The sequence below is a fragment of the Euleptes europaea genome, chromosome 14 (assembly GCF_029931775.1).
Source record: "Euleptes europaea isolate rEulEur1 chromosome 14, rEulEur1.hap1, whole genome shotgun sequence".
Taxonomy (NCBI): domain Eukaryota; kingdom Metazoa; phylum Chordata; class Lepidosauria; order Squamata; family Sphaerodactylidae; genus Euleptes; species Euleptes europaea.
Genome location: NC_079325.1, coordinates 34,814,248 through 34,828,897, shown reverse-complemented (window position 1 = coordinate 34,828,897; position 14,650 = coordinate 34,814,248). Strand labels below are relative to the sequence as shown.

The following is a 14,650-nucleotide window of genomic DNA, read 5'->3' as shown; positions in this document are numbered from 1 at the left end:
ACCGCTCCATATCCAAGAGCTTTATCTCAGTGGCTAGTGTATACACAAGGTCCCAAGGTACAATTTCTGGTCTCTCATCCAATTCAAAGGGTCTCAGGGAACAAAGATTGGGAAAGATCCCTACTTGGGACATGGGAGAGCCCCTGCCAGATCGATGATCTGACTCTATAGGATTACACCACCAACATAAATCATGTGACCTTGCCACAATGAAAAAAATGATACCTATTGGATTAATATGTGCTAAAATCTGAGAGAGGGCAAAACATTGGATGGGTTTAGGTTGTCACAATTCCTCTCTTCCATGCAACCATAGTAAAGAAGCTGCCTCAGGGCAGGTGATGTCTTTACCTTGCATCTCCTCACCAGCCTGCCCCAAGACTCCCACCATCCACTTCCTGGGAAAACTAAGCTCCTAAAACTAAACACACATCTGTCTTGAAACCCAAACTACCTAGTAATCAATCTGCAAATTTTAATACCAAATTGTAGTGGTTCCTTCTTGCCTGGTCTGCTCTAGGATAGGACTTTGGCGGTGGAGGGGAAGGGTGTTCAGTGGATAAAAGCCAACTGCTTTGTTTCCCCTGCCTGCTTTCAGGAATCTTTCTGAAAGGTATTCAAAAGGGATAATTCAGGAGATACAATGATGGCTATTCGTTTATCTAAAATGACTGGTCCACTTCTCCTTTGTTAAGTGTACTAGACTGTTACTAAATGTAGCTTATTTCCACAGATTCTCAAGCTGAGAAAATGGCAAGAAGGGACCACTGCAATTTGGGAAGGTTCCTTCCTTTCTTGTGCACTGGGTAGGCTTGTAGCAGATAAGAAGAAATATGTAAGTGGGTAGAATATGTAATTAAACCCTTTAGTAATTCTCCAGAGTTACTTCAAACCGAATAAAGCTCTTGAGGGCAATTTGTTGATAACAGTGAATACTGTTTTAGCAATGTATTGGAAAAAGAATCTGTTACCTTTAATGGTTATGTAGAGTTTGACAAACTATAGTAATTATTAAATTGGTTTATTACAGGCATTTATGGGCAAGAACAAATCAGACCAGATAACACAACTTGATCAACAGAAATGGTTTATTGTACACCATAATCATAACAGATGTAATGGAAATGTGCAACAAGAAATACTGGCAGTATTTTGTTTAATAAAATATTTTTTTAAAAAATATAGCATCACATCATTTGCAGTATAACTTCCACATAACTAAAAGTTTAGTTCTGGAGGATCCAGTTCTATTTTTTGTGCAGAGGACTGTACTCCCGAAGTCAAAACAGAACCAACTCCTCTTCTCTGTCTTTGTGAGGCTTGCTTTTGAGTCAGTCAGCCCAGAGGGTACCAATTCATGTAGCATCATTTCCCCACCCCTATAACTCAGAAAAGTACAGTCGACCTTCGCCATTCACTGATTCGTGACTCATGACTGCACTTATTCACAGATCGACCACATGATGAGGTCTCCAGCCTATTTTTACTCCAACCAAGGCATCATCGAAATTACTGCATTGTTACATCTTGCGAGGAATTTGGTTTGTTTTGCCACTCCCTGCCTGATCTCGTCAGATCTCAGAAGCTAAGCAGGGTCAGCCCTGGCTAGTATTTGGATGGAAGACGACCAAGGAATACCGGGGCTGCTGCGCAGAGGAAGGCACTGGCAAACCACCTCTGTTAGTCTCTTGCCATGAAAACCCCAAAAAGGGGTCGCCATAAGTTGGCTGCGACTTGACGGCACTTTACACACACACACCTTCAGGTACTGACAGACTTTGCATTTGCAATGATCCAGAAACGGACCCCATACCCACAGATAATGAGAGCCTATGGTTATTCTTCAGACTGAATGCAAACGGGAGTGCAAGTTAACCTTTTTACAAAATCACTATATAGAGAGTTCAAGATTTGGTTACTCATTTTAAATCAATAAGTGAACTTCATCCCTGCCCTCTTCTTCAGTGCTTGCCCATGTGCACCCCCCATTCTTCCATTCCCCACAACAGACCCATCTTCCTTGGCTGTTTGTCTTTTTGGTGCACTGCTTGTTCTGCTTAAGGTAAAGGTAGTCCCCTGTGCAAGCACCGGGTAATTCCTGACCCATGGGGTGACCTCACATCCCGATGTTTACTAGGCAGACTATGTTTACAGGCTGGGTTGCCATTGCCTTCCCCATTCATCTACACTTAACCCCCAGCAAGCTTAGCCTTTTATAAAGTCTTCCTCCTCTGGATGGAATTTAGCCAATAGCAGCTAAAAACCCTTCAGCCTGCCCTGCCCCTCTGTGACACTAGAACAGTATAAGTCTTCATCAACATAGCCAAATCTCTCGGTGCATGACAGCAGAGATGCTATAAAAGTGATCCCCTGTTTTCAGCCCCTTTGCCATCTCTATTGGATGAGGCAATTTTAAATGATATTCCTTTATCTTCCTTGTCTTGTCTCTTGGGGGGAGGGGGTTGTTTTGACATCAGACATAAAAGTAATACACATAGTTTAAAGCATTCTTATCAGGGCTGGAGCTACCCAAGGAACCTAAACAGCTGCTTAGAGTAGCAAAGTTTTTAGGGCACCAACAAAGCCATCACACCCCTAGGGATACTTTACCAGGTCTCCGAGAACGATGTGGTCTTTCATCATGAAAAGCAGTTCCACAGGGCAGGAAAAAACATCCTGGGCTGGGCCCAGTTCTTCCAGAAGAGCCCTTCTGACTGGAACATTTGCAAAATGAGACTCCTCAGTCTGACTTTTGCCATTGCAATATGTAACACCGCATTTGTGGATTCTAATCCGCCACTGGGTCAGTACAAAGAAACAGCTCTCAGCCATTAAGTCCAGGGCTGGCCAGCCTAACGAATTGCCAGTTTTCACTGCAAATTTTCATGCCCCTTAAAAAAATAATTGGTGCCTTATCTTGCAGTAGGAAAATTAAGATGCAAGTCTCAGAACCTGACCCAGCAAACTGTTGCCTCAGCAGGACAACAGAAGAGCTGGTCTCACCTCACCCACAAACTCACTAGATGGTCTGCTAGAAAGCCCAGCATCTCTCCCTCCTGAAACCTGTAAAATGGGATAATAATTCCAGCTAGGTTATTGTTAGGCTTACTAACAGTGCAATCCTAAAAACTGTTATATCCTTCTTAGCCCACTGACTTCAATGGATGTAGAAGGGTTTTAGAATTGGGCTATTAAGAACACATGCATGTAGAACTTTGGACACTTTAAATCCATGATTTAAATACTGTATTGTTGTTGTCAATACATTTCAGCTAACCTTGGACAAAAACATAGGACCATTAAAGAGGAAGATCAAACTTTTTTCCATGTTCCATGTAAAAAGGAAGATCAAACTTTTTTTTTTACACAGCCAAATTTTGGATACACATATGAGTGCTCCAGGGCCCAGCCATATGCATTATACCCTGATGGATTTCCAAATTCTTCAAACAGCTACAACTCCTATTGCCCAGTATGGGAGGGGCAGGGGAGAATAAGAAATTACTTTACTTTACGGCTTCAGCCAAAAAAAGAAGTCTTCAATTCTACTGTATGGCACTGTACAAATTTTTGGGAGCACCCGATCAATTCCACAATTTTAAAAGGAACTGCCATATTCCCCCTTCTCTGTGCTGCTTTTCTTGAAATGCTACATACATGTTTTTAGTTATTTATTTACAAGATTAGCCATTTTTCAAAATTTCAAAGCAGCATTTCCAAACCTCCTTAAACTGGCCTCGCCAAACACCTTATTGATGCAACTAAGTAATCTGAAAACATGGAGATGTAATCACCATAGTGAATTAAAACAGTGACAAAGGAATATTCAGAAACTCTGAAAGCATCAAGGGAGATGCCCCAGCTTTCATCCCTTTAATGATTCCCCCCCTCCAGTCCCAAGAACAGATCAGACAGAATCTTCCAGTGGCAAAAAGTATGGGGTGGTCTTTACTCATTCAGAAATGGAAGCCTCATAGCATGGCACAGTGACAGTCTAGCTGAAGACAAAGCCCCGGGAACACAGTATGACTTGACAATAGGGATGCTACCCTCATTTCTCCCCACACTGTTTGTAGGGCTGCAAATCTTTTGTCCTCAAGTTATGAGTTCTGCACTGCATTTTAACAAACTGTTCCCAAAAACCAGCCTCTCAGATTTATTCCCCCCCTTTCATTTTCTGTTTACCAAGAACACCCACCAACATAAGTCGTAATGCTGCACGTAGTATTTCATCATCACTACTGCCTACTCCTAGAGATTTTCCCACGGAGCTACTCTCAGATATGGAAGAGCCCTTGAGACTGAACTGCGTTGGGTGAGTGGGGAAAGCGCGGTCTTCTGTTGTCAAGTTACTCTCTGCTTGGAGCAGCATTACACAAGGTAGGGGCTTCAGTCTTGAACAAGCACAATGATGAAACTAAATGCACCTTCCCCTTGAAATATCCTTTCGATGCAAGCACCCCCCAAAAGAAAATTAAGTAAGCCAAAGTTGCTGTTTTATACCTCCTCCGCGCATCTATCATCTCCAGCCACCTTACAGAAAGGTTAAGACAATTGCCATGGTTACGTCAGGATGTCGTCATGCCTGGTTCAAAGCATGCAAGGCTCCTCTTTGCTAATTTTATTAGCCATACTCAGGACTTGGGGGAGGGAAGAGCCCACGTCCCTGCTTCTCTGTCATAAACCCGGAATTTAAAAAAAATTATCTTTCAATGAAACACTCCCCTTGTCAAAAGAGGAAGTATACCCAGAGAAACCCACCACTAGTCAGCAAAAAAACCAAACACATGAACAAGTGTAGAGGAGGGGGCAAGGCTCAGACATTCAGAGATTTAATACTAAATTGCCATGTCCTTTGCTCAGGGGTGGTCCAGTTCCCCCCTCCCCCAAATCCCCTTCAATAGTTTTGTCGTAAAAAAAAAAGAGAAGAAATGGTACCTCTCCTGCTGGCACCCGTCCCTGTTCCCTGGTTTCTTTATTGTCCTTTATTTCCACCTGCAAAGAAGGAACCTATCAACATATTTTTGTTTTAAAAAGCAGCTGGAGTCCAAAACTCTCTTTGCAGACCTCCGTTGTCCAGCAGTACAGAGGAGAGAGGCTTTATTCGTCAGTGGGTTATTTAAATGTGCGTCCTCCATTTAGAATAATCCTCTCCGAAGAGGAGGAGAAAGGGAGGGGGGGAGAACCCTTGCATTTTAAAAGGTCTTTGGACATCAACATACCAAAGGAATCCATTTCTTACCTGTCTGAGCCTTTCTCCCGCACCTTCCCACTCGGCTGGCCAGCTTCCTTTGCTGCCCCCACGCTCCCCCAAGAAGACCAACCCCAGCCCTCCTCAGCCCCAGCACGAATCCATCGCGGCTACCAAGCAGCCATCTTGCCTCATTCTACTTGAAGCCGCGTTACAGACACCCTGGTGCATTCAGGGGCTTTTCTTCTGCCAGACGCTAGAGTCATTATCATACTGCTGAGCTCTCAGCCCTTCTCCCTCCCCCCCACGCCTCCCCTCCCCAAGAAACAAACAGGGTGGACGTGACATGCATGCCCAGCCTAAGCCTATCCTTGCAGGCTTAGCAGCACATAGGAGGAGGAGGGCAGAGAGGGAGGGCTGAAGTCTGGCTGCTGCAGCCGCCTCTCTCCAGAGCTCTCACCTGCCGGAGAGCGCAGCCAAAGACAGGCTGGTCTACTGACCCATCGCACCAGCTGGAGAAAAGGATCTTCCGCGACGGATGGGGAAGAGACTTAGGTTCTCCTCCTGCATGAACACATTCTATGGTCAATTTCAGCAGAAATGCAGGGGATGGGGGTGCCTGCACACTGCAAGCAAGAAGGCACTTTTCAGAACCCAGGAAGGCAACTTCGTATATTGCAGTGTCTGCATTTACTCTGGTTGCGCTGGTGTTACATGCGTCAAATGAGAAAAGAGAGATGCGCATCTCAACTATGCAAGAAGCACATGCCAGGGTGCTGAGGCCATTGTGGTTCCCCAGCACATGTTCAAATCAAGGATCTGAAGCACCCAGGTTCGAATCCCCACTCTGCCATGGAAGCTTGCTGGGTGACTTTGGGCCAATTACTACTCTCTGTCTCAGCCTACCCCTACCTCGCAGGGTTGTTGTGAAGATAAACTAGAGGAAGGGAGATTTTGTAAGCTGCTTTGAGTCCACACGGGGGAAGAAGCAGGGAATAAATATCTAAGTAAGTAAATAAATATGTTGGCCCTTTGAGAAAGCTGATTGGGAGGACCTAAGAAAAGAAGACATCTTAAAATATTGTGCCTTCTACAGAAACCATACACAAGTGCCAATACACAATTGTCATCTATATGCCTGCATTCAAATACTGATAAAGTTCTAAGGTTCTCAAATCCATTGATTTACAGAAGGTAGGCATTTCTCTCTCCAATGTTGCAGCTACAGTAACTTAACAGAACTCTTCTCTTAATAAGGTTGCCAACCTCCAGGTGCTAGCAAAAAAAAAAAAAAAAGGAGGCTGCAGAGAAGACGAAGGGAGATGTTTTTAAAGATGGGTCTTATTTAAGTTTTATGGTTTTATTATTCAAGACCTTGGTCTAAGAACATGGGGAAAGGGAAAAAAAGAAAGTATCTCATCTATTGCCTCCAGCAGCACACAAATAAAAACCGGAGTGCAGTTAAATAGTGGGGAGGAATTTGACAAGTGATTGCAGTTCCTTACTGACCTCTCACACTTTTGCAATCCATGGAGGTAACACAATTATCTCCTGAAAGAGCTATTCATAAGAATGCTACAAAATATTCTCATTGCTCTTCTTCTTATTCTCTTACTTATTCTGCTCCATATAGTAAAATGATGGGGCAGGAAGCAGAATTCAGAACGACAGAGCATATTTTGTAGGCAATGCAAGAGGATCAGGGTCTCATCCAAAATATACACCCCTTTTTGTGCACAAAGACTTCTACAGGAACAGAGTAGAAACGGAAGGGTGGCACCTACCTTCCAAACACATTTGCTCAGCATATTCAAAGGATCCTCTCAGTCTGTCAGGTACATTCAGGCAGACATTCAAAATTACATTGCACTGTGTTCATAAAGGGAAACCTCTATACCCAGGCACATTCTATCCTACAAAATTTGCTCAGACTTGTCCCATCATCTGTAGAAATCACTCCCAGATCGAAATCAGCTGCCTGCTCTAAAAGAATTCACCATCTCATAACCCAGCATGTTGCTAGGATCGGCAGACTCAGGTCAACTGGTTGTGGAACCTGTTTGTGTTTGCCAGAGGCTGAATTCAGCTCAGATGAGAAAGTTTTACAGGAAACTCTGGAGCAGTGGCCATCAACATATAAGGCAGACATAGTTGTCTGGAAAATAATCCTGTGAAACTCCAAAGCTTTCACATTAAGAACATAAGAACATAAGAAAGGCCCTGCTGGATCAGACCAAGGGCCATCAAGTCCAGCAGTCTGTTCACACAGTGGCCAACCAGGTGCCTCTAGGAAGCCACAAACATTCCTACAACAATTTAAGGACCAACTAAGTTATCATCCTACCTACTTTGTACCTCTTCAAAAACAGTGGTACACCAGGAGAGTTCTCACCAGATCTGCATGTATTCCAAGAAGAAGCATATTTAGCATTGTGTATTAAGTTCAGCCCTGACCTGGATGGCCCAGGCTAGCCTGATCTTGTCAGTTCTCAGAAGCTGAACAGAATTGGCCCTGGTTAGTACTTGGATGGGAGACCACCAAGGAATACCAGGGTTGCAACACAGAGGAGGGCAATGGCAAACCACCTCTGTTAGTCTCTTGTCTTGAAAACCCTACGGGGTTGCCATAAATTGGCTTGATGGCACTTTACTTGATTGCACTTTATGACTTGATGGCACTTTACTTGATGGCACTTTACACACACATTAAGTTCAAAGGAAGAGTCTCTTAAGTTGGAGGAAGTCTCCACAGGCTGGAGGAAGGTTTCAAACTTTGCTGAATAGAGTGGCTTTGATACACCCCAGCAGCCATATGGTGCTTTCTAGTGACCGAAAATATCACAAGCATTATCTAGCTGCAATTCTTATAACAGTCACTCAAGGTAAATCAGAACTATTATCCCCATATTACAGATGAGAAACTGAGAATAAGTGAGTGGCTTGTCCAAGGATATCTGATAAGACTATGGTGGGATATACACGGGAGTGCAAAAATGCTCCCCTAGTATGGCAGCGGCAGCAAGCCGGGTACGAACGAGTCAGAACAGGGTCTGCACACACCCGTTCTCACTCCGCCTGCTGCTGCAGCTGGCTCCCATCCCCATTTCTCCCCGTCAGTCACTGCATGTGTCTGCAATGCAGCTGGATTAGTGCCGTTTAAAGCAGGGGTGTCGAACTGAATTGTTACGAGGGCCAGATACGTCAGCAGAAGCAGCAGAAGAAGAGTTGGCTTTTATATGCCGACTTTCTCTACCATTTAAAGAAGAATCAAACTGGCTTACAATCACCTTCCCTTCCCCTCCCCCCAACAGACAACCTGTGAGGTAGTTGGGGCTGAGAGAGCTCTAAGAGGTCACCCAACTGGCTTCGTGTGGAGGAGTGGGGAAACAAATCCAGTTCACCTGATTAGCCTCCGCTGCTCATGTGGAAGAGTGGGGAATCAAACCGCGGGCCGGATAAGAGCTCTCAAGGGGCCGGATCCGGCCTGCAGGCCTTATGTTTGACACCCCTGATTTAAAGGGCTAAGGCGGAGGGGGCATGGTGTGTGGTAGCAAGCTCCTTGGCACTATTCTGAAAATACCCCCTCCCTGTCCTGCAGCCACTCAAAGTTCCCCCTTGAAACTGATCAAACAGGTTATTTTTGATCCAGTTTAAATGGGGGAAACCTGGGAAACTCACGAATCATACTCAGAATGAGCACAACCTTATGTGGTCATTCTCTTTAAACGCAGGGACTTCCTGCTCTCCAGGTGTGGATTTAGTCTTTATGACAGAAGAGAGATTCAGATCAGGGACTTTCTGATTCTATCACATTTTTGTTCTGCCCTTCCTTCAGGGAAAAGACACACAGTTCGTCCCCTCCTCCATTTTATCCTCACAACAAGTTAGGCTAAGAAAAAATAACTGGTCTAAGATCACCCAGTGAACTTTATTGCCGAATGGGGATTCAAATGCAACTCTCCCCACTTACGACACTGTAACCACCCAGCCACACTGGCTCCCGCTAGATTCATAGCTCTCAGGTTTCATTTTTTTAGAACCAAGTTTCTAGCACTCATGACTGATAAGGAAGGCGACCAGAGTGAGTGAGTGGGCAATGCCTGGTAAAATCTCTTTAGCCTGATGAAGGGCTCTGTAAGATTTCTCTCACTGTCCGGGAGCATAGTCTTAAATGCCCTGCATCAGTCTTTGCCTTTGGGAATGATTAGTGGAAGCAGAATAAATTATGCAAATCAATAGACAAATTTTATAATTCAAATAAATTGGGAAGTTCCACTTTAACTGAAGGAGCATTTCGGTTTTCCTTCTTACTGCAATGCTGGCTGTTACCGCCCTTGTATTCCCAGAGATGTATTAAGAGTTTGAAAATGTTATAAAAAATGCTGTTCGCACTTTCTATGTATTCCCACCGATGTATTAAGAGTTAAAATTTTTATAAAAAATACTGTTCGCACTTTGTTTGGCCCCTTTAGCTGTGAAGACGTCTTCCAACCCTTTATAAGCCGTGGTATCCAAAAACCCTTTTAAAGTGATGTTTTTTACAACATTTTCAAACTCTTAATAAATCGCTGGGAATACAAAGTGCGGTAACCCCCGCTGTCTACACTGCATTTCCCTTGAAGACTAACTGGAAATTTCAGCTAGTCCTGAATGCATTAGCTGGACTGCTATCAGGCATACACTACAGGCAAATTATTAAAGAAGTGCTTCAAGAGTTTCACTAACTGCCTACTCATGTCTAGGCCCAATTCAAAGTTCTAGTTTTGGTCCTTAAAGTTCTAAACGCTGTAAGACTAGAATACCTGAAGGATTGTCTTCTCCTGTATGAGCCTATGAATGCATTACTCTCATCACAGCAGGACATTACTCTCATATCCTGCTGCCTCCCACCCCCCATCTTCAGAAGTGAGGCAGGCAGTCACAAGGGATTGGACCTTTTTATACCCAGTCAGAGCACTGGTCTATCCAGTATTATATATTCTGGCTGGCAGCAGCTCTCCAAGGTCTCAGGCAGAGGTCTTTCACGTCACCTACTACCTGACCCTTTCAAATGGAGATGCCAGGTATTGAACCTGGGACTTTTTGCACACCAAGCAGATGTTCTACAACTGACTCACAGCCTCTTCCTGAGTGCGGAGCCCCAGTTTTGGAATAGCTTTCCACTCTCTGTCCACCAGGCACTGAATTTATTTTTCATTGCCAGCCCAAGACAGTTTTAATTTGGTCAAGCTTTTAATTAGTGGAATCTATAAATTGGATTAGGATTTTTAGCTGCCACCATCATTTATATTTATTTATGTAATTTACTTAAAGGTACTGTTTTAATTATTAGGGCTTTTATGAAATGCTTTGTTATTTTTGCTACTATTTATTGGGTATTTTAACAGGTTATATTTGAAAATTGTGCTTCTACCTGAATGTATGTTAAATGCTTTGGGTTATCAAAAATGAACATAAATGGTGAGAAGTTGCTATTATTTTTTTGTACTGTACTTCCATTATCCTAAAAACAGAAGTTAATATCATTGAGGAACAGCTCGGGTGCAGTTAATCACTCTATTTGACTGGAGTTCCTATGGATTAATAAATACAGCCAGGTAGTTTACATGACCAGTTAGTATAAATATTATTTGGTCATACAAAATACAGATCCAATTTCTCCAGTGACAAGCTCTCATCAGACCCAAAATAAAACAAGATTTCAGCGGCACCGTAGAAACTAATAGAATTTATTCTAGCATAAATGGGACCACTTCTTATTTTGCTGAAATAAATTATTTAGACACCACTGGGTTCCTGTTTTTATTGTGCTGTTACTAACTAACAGAGCTACCTATCTGGCAATACCACCAAAATCTCTTTGCCCTCTTGGTATTTGAACAAAAACAACAACAAACAACAAAACAAAAAACACTTGACTATTGTCATCTCACTCAAGAATGACCTTCTAGCGGAGCTGGTTAGGTTTTTTAAACACACGTACAAAGCCACACACAATAGCAGCAAAATGCAGCAGCAGTGTTCACAGATCCAACTGGCCAACAACCATCACCCACTAACTAAAGAAGGCATCTTGAGGCTGAGCTACTGATTTGTCATTCATCGGCTTCTCAATGCAAGCGAATGAGAAAGTCTCATTGGAAGAAGAGTAAAGGGGGAGAGGAATTAGTCTTCATGGGTCAGTGAATACTAGTGTCCCACACTGAAGATCCCTCCACCCCTGTTGTGAACCTTTGGGGAAAAAATAAAGCAGTGACCATTCACCTTTTCCCCTCTAATCAATAGTGACCTTTAGAACAAAAAGCCATCCCCCCTTTTCTATTGCAGAGGTCTCTGGCCCCTGCCTGCCTCAAACGTATCCACAACTGAAAATCCTTCCCATTAGCCACAGACACATTTTGCATTTAACAATCTTCCCCACCTTGTATTTAATCAACACTCAGGACAACACTGAAAGAGCCACGTGATTCAAAAATCAAAGCTGAAGGCCCCCCCCCCCATCTTTTATAGCCCTGTTGTCCAGCTGAGCAAAAGATGTGGGGCAAGTGAACTTTTCACAGACAAATTGCTAGAAGCAAGGTTTTTTTTTAATTATACAGAGCTCTTTTGCAGACACGGTCAACCAACAGGAAAAAAAAATCACAAGATTTTTAAAAATGGTATGTTTCAGAGAGGATGTAAAACCAGTAGTTTTAAAACAATGGTGTAGAAAGAACTAAAGTTTAAACAGGCGCTATGTTACGTTAGCCCTGACCTGGATGGCCCAGGCTAGCCTGATCTCGTCAGATCTCAGAAGCTAAGCAGGGTCAGCCCTGGTTAGTATTGGGATGGGAGACCACCAAGGAATACCAGGGTTGCTGTGCAGAGGAAGACACTGGCAAACCACCTCTGTTAGTCTCTTGTCATGAAAACCCCCAAAAGGGGTCGCCATAAGTCGGCTGTGACTTGACGGCACTTTACACACACACACACACACACACACACATATTACGTTACCTTTTCCGCACTCTGGAGTTACTCTTGATTTTCTTGGGAGTCAATCCACAAGCACTGGAATCAATTTGGGCACGGTCTCCTGCACATTTGCCCCCCTGTGCATTTTTACAGTTGTGGAGTCTATTTTCTTCTACACATGGCTTAAATAATGAGGATTTTCAAGGGAGGATGCTGTTGTCATCAGTGTCGTTATCGGTGGCATCAGAGCACCCCCCCTTATTTTTTAAACAGCCCTTAAAAAGAGCCCCGTGGAGCAGAGTGGTAAGCAGCAGTACTGCAGTCCAAGCTCTGCTCACCACCTGAATTCGATCCCAACGGAAGTTGGTTTCAGGTAGCCGACTCAAGGTTGACTCAGCCTTCCATCCTTCTGAGGTCGGTAAAATGAGTACCCAGCTTGCTGGGGGTAAAGGGAAGATGACTGGGGAAGGCACTGGCAAACCACCCCATAAACAAAGTCCGCCTTGGAAACGTCGGGATGTGACATCACCCCATGGGTCAGAAATGACCCAGTGCTTGCACAGGGGACCTTTACCTTTTTAAAAGAGCAATATAACTCAGTAGTGTTGCATTGATAATTTAAGCAGGTTCTCTGAATTCCCAGCTTTCATTTTTTGAAAAGTAACTGTCTGTCCTCTCCCTTTGCAGAGAAATGCCTTTTCCCTTATATCTCCGTGTGGGAAGAGGATAGAGACTTTTCTTTTTACAATGAAAGGTGGAAATGCAGAGAACCTGCTTAAACTATCGTTGTAATACTGCAGTGTTATATTGTTACTTTAGGGCCTTTAAAAAAATCAAAATCATTCATCTGGGGCGGGAAGGGAGTTGCTTAATAATAACCATAGTCCAATCATTGAAAGCGGACTGGAGGTGGGTGGGACAAAGAAAACTGGTAGAAACATTATGCACCAGGAAAAAGCCGACTCAAAATCGGCTTCCAGATGTTTTTGGGGTTAAAGTGGTCTCAAAAGAGCTGGGGGGAAGTGGAGGGATTTTTTAAAAAGTGAACATTAAAGGAACAAAAATGCAAGCGGAAATCAGGGAATAAACCAAAGCAGTATGGGGCCAGAGATTATTTAAAAAAACCATGCAGAAAAATCCACTTACTGGAGGCGTACAATTTTTTAGAAACGAGGTAGCAAAACGTTTCAAGAAACAGACTTCCCATCTTGGTCAGTGGAATCTTAAACAGAGTTACACACTTCTAAATCCACAGATACTTTGTTTGGAACTGCACACTCTGTAACTCTTTTTAGAAATGCACTTTGTGAGCAGTTTGGTCTCACCCTCCTGGTGGTAAAGACATTGGCCTTTAAAGCAGAATTCCACATTTGTCTTCTGGATTTAAGAGGCCCATCCACACACCATTGGATATGGCTCTATTATTGTGCTACTGTAGCCTTCTGACACATAATTATATTGCCCACACAAAGAAAATCCAGTTGGGAATTATTGCTATAGCACTATGATAGCTCCATTTCAGTGACGTATGGATGCTGCACAAGATAAGTGCATTTCATCGGGAAGCAATTCTGCCTCTCCGCAGATAAGCACCTAATGGCTGTGAGACTGTTTTGCAAAAGGAGCTACCTAAGAAAACCTTTAGTCTTACAATAAATCCAACAGTTTGTATATCAGAGAAGGAAATATTCCACTTCTTTAACTGAACATATATTTATTGGGAATACAGAAAACATTTGCTGGACTGTGCTTACGACAATCCCCCTACACACACACTTCAAATATATGCTGAAGTTTTCTGGACAGTCTAGTAACAGGAGATTTCACATTTCCCTCCACATTAGAACACTATTGTCCCTAAGATCCTGGAATCTTGAGTGGTTAGAGAAATAGCACCAGATGATCCATCACAGACCTGTGAATTGTGGGGGACTAGAAAGTTAAAATGGCCCAGGAGCCTACAAACCAGAACCTCAGGAACCACTCAGCTCAGTTCCAGCCAGTGGGACCAATGATGTGCACTGGCTCACCCTCCCCCCACACACACACACACTGGCAGTGGTTCAAAAGGAGGCAGCTGCTGAACAGGCACCAAGCAATGCAGTTGCTGAAGGGGCCAAGCCAAGCGGGCCTTAGAGCTACTGGGTTCTACTTGCTCCCGGCGACCAAGGACCCTCCAGGGCAGCGGCTCACTGGGAAATTTCCATGCCTGTACATCTATGAGAAGACAAGAGTTGCTGGAAAAGACGATCATGCTAGGAAAAGTTGAAGGCAGCAGGAAAAGAGGAAGACCCAACAAGAGATGGGTTGACTCTAGGGGGAAGCCGCAGCCCTCAATTTGCAGGATCTGAGCAAGGCTGTTAAGGATAGGACATTTCGGAGGACACTGATTCATAGGGTCACCATGAGTTGGAAGTGACTTGATGGCACTTAACACATCTATGAAACGTTTCTGTTCATATCCAAATTACACATCACTAGGGCTACATCACTTAATCCACAGCA

General features: G+C 43.6%; 1 protein-coding gene across 1 annotated transcript in view; it reads right to left on the bottom strand.

Moving 5' to 3' along the window:
- Positions 1-5,006, bottom strand: part of TET3 (tet methylcytosine dioxygenase 3) — a 62,129-nt gene extending 57,123 nt beyond the window's left edge. The window contains exon 1 of the mRNA XM_056860544.1: positions 4,939-5,006. The gene's annotated coding sequence lies outside the window, so the exon portion shown is untranslated. The remainder of the gene's footprint in view (positions 1-4,938) is intronic.
- Between the last annotated feature and the right edge of the window lie 9,644 nt (positions 5,007-14,650).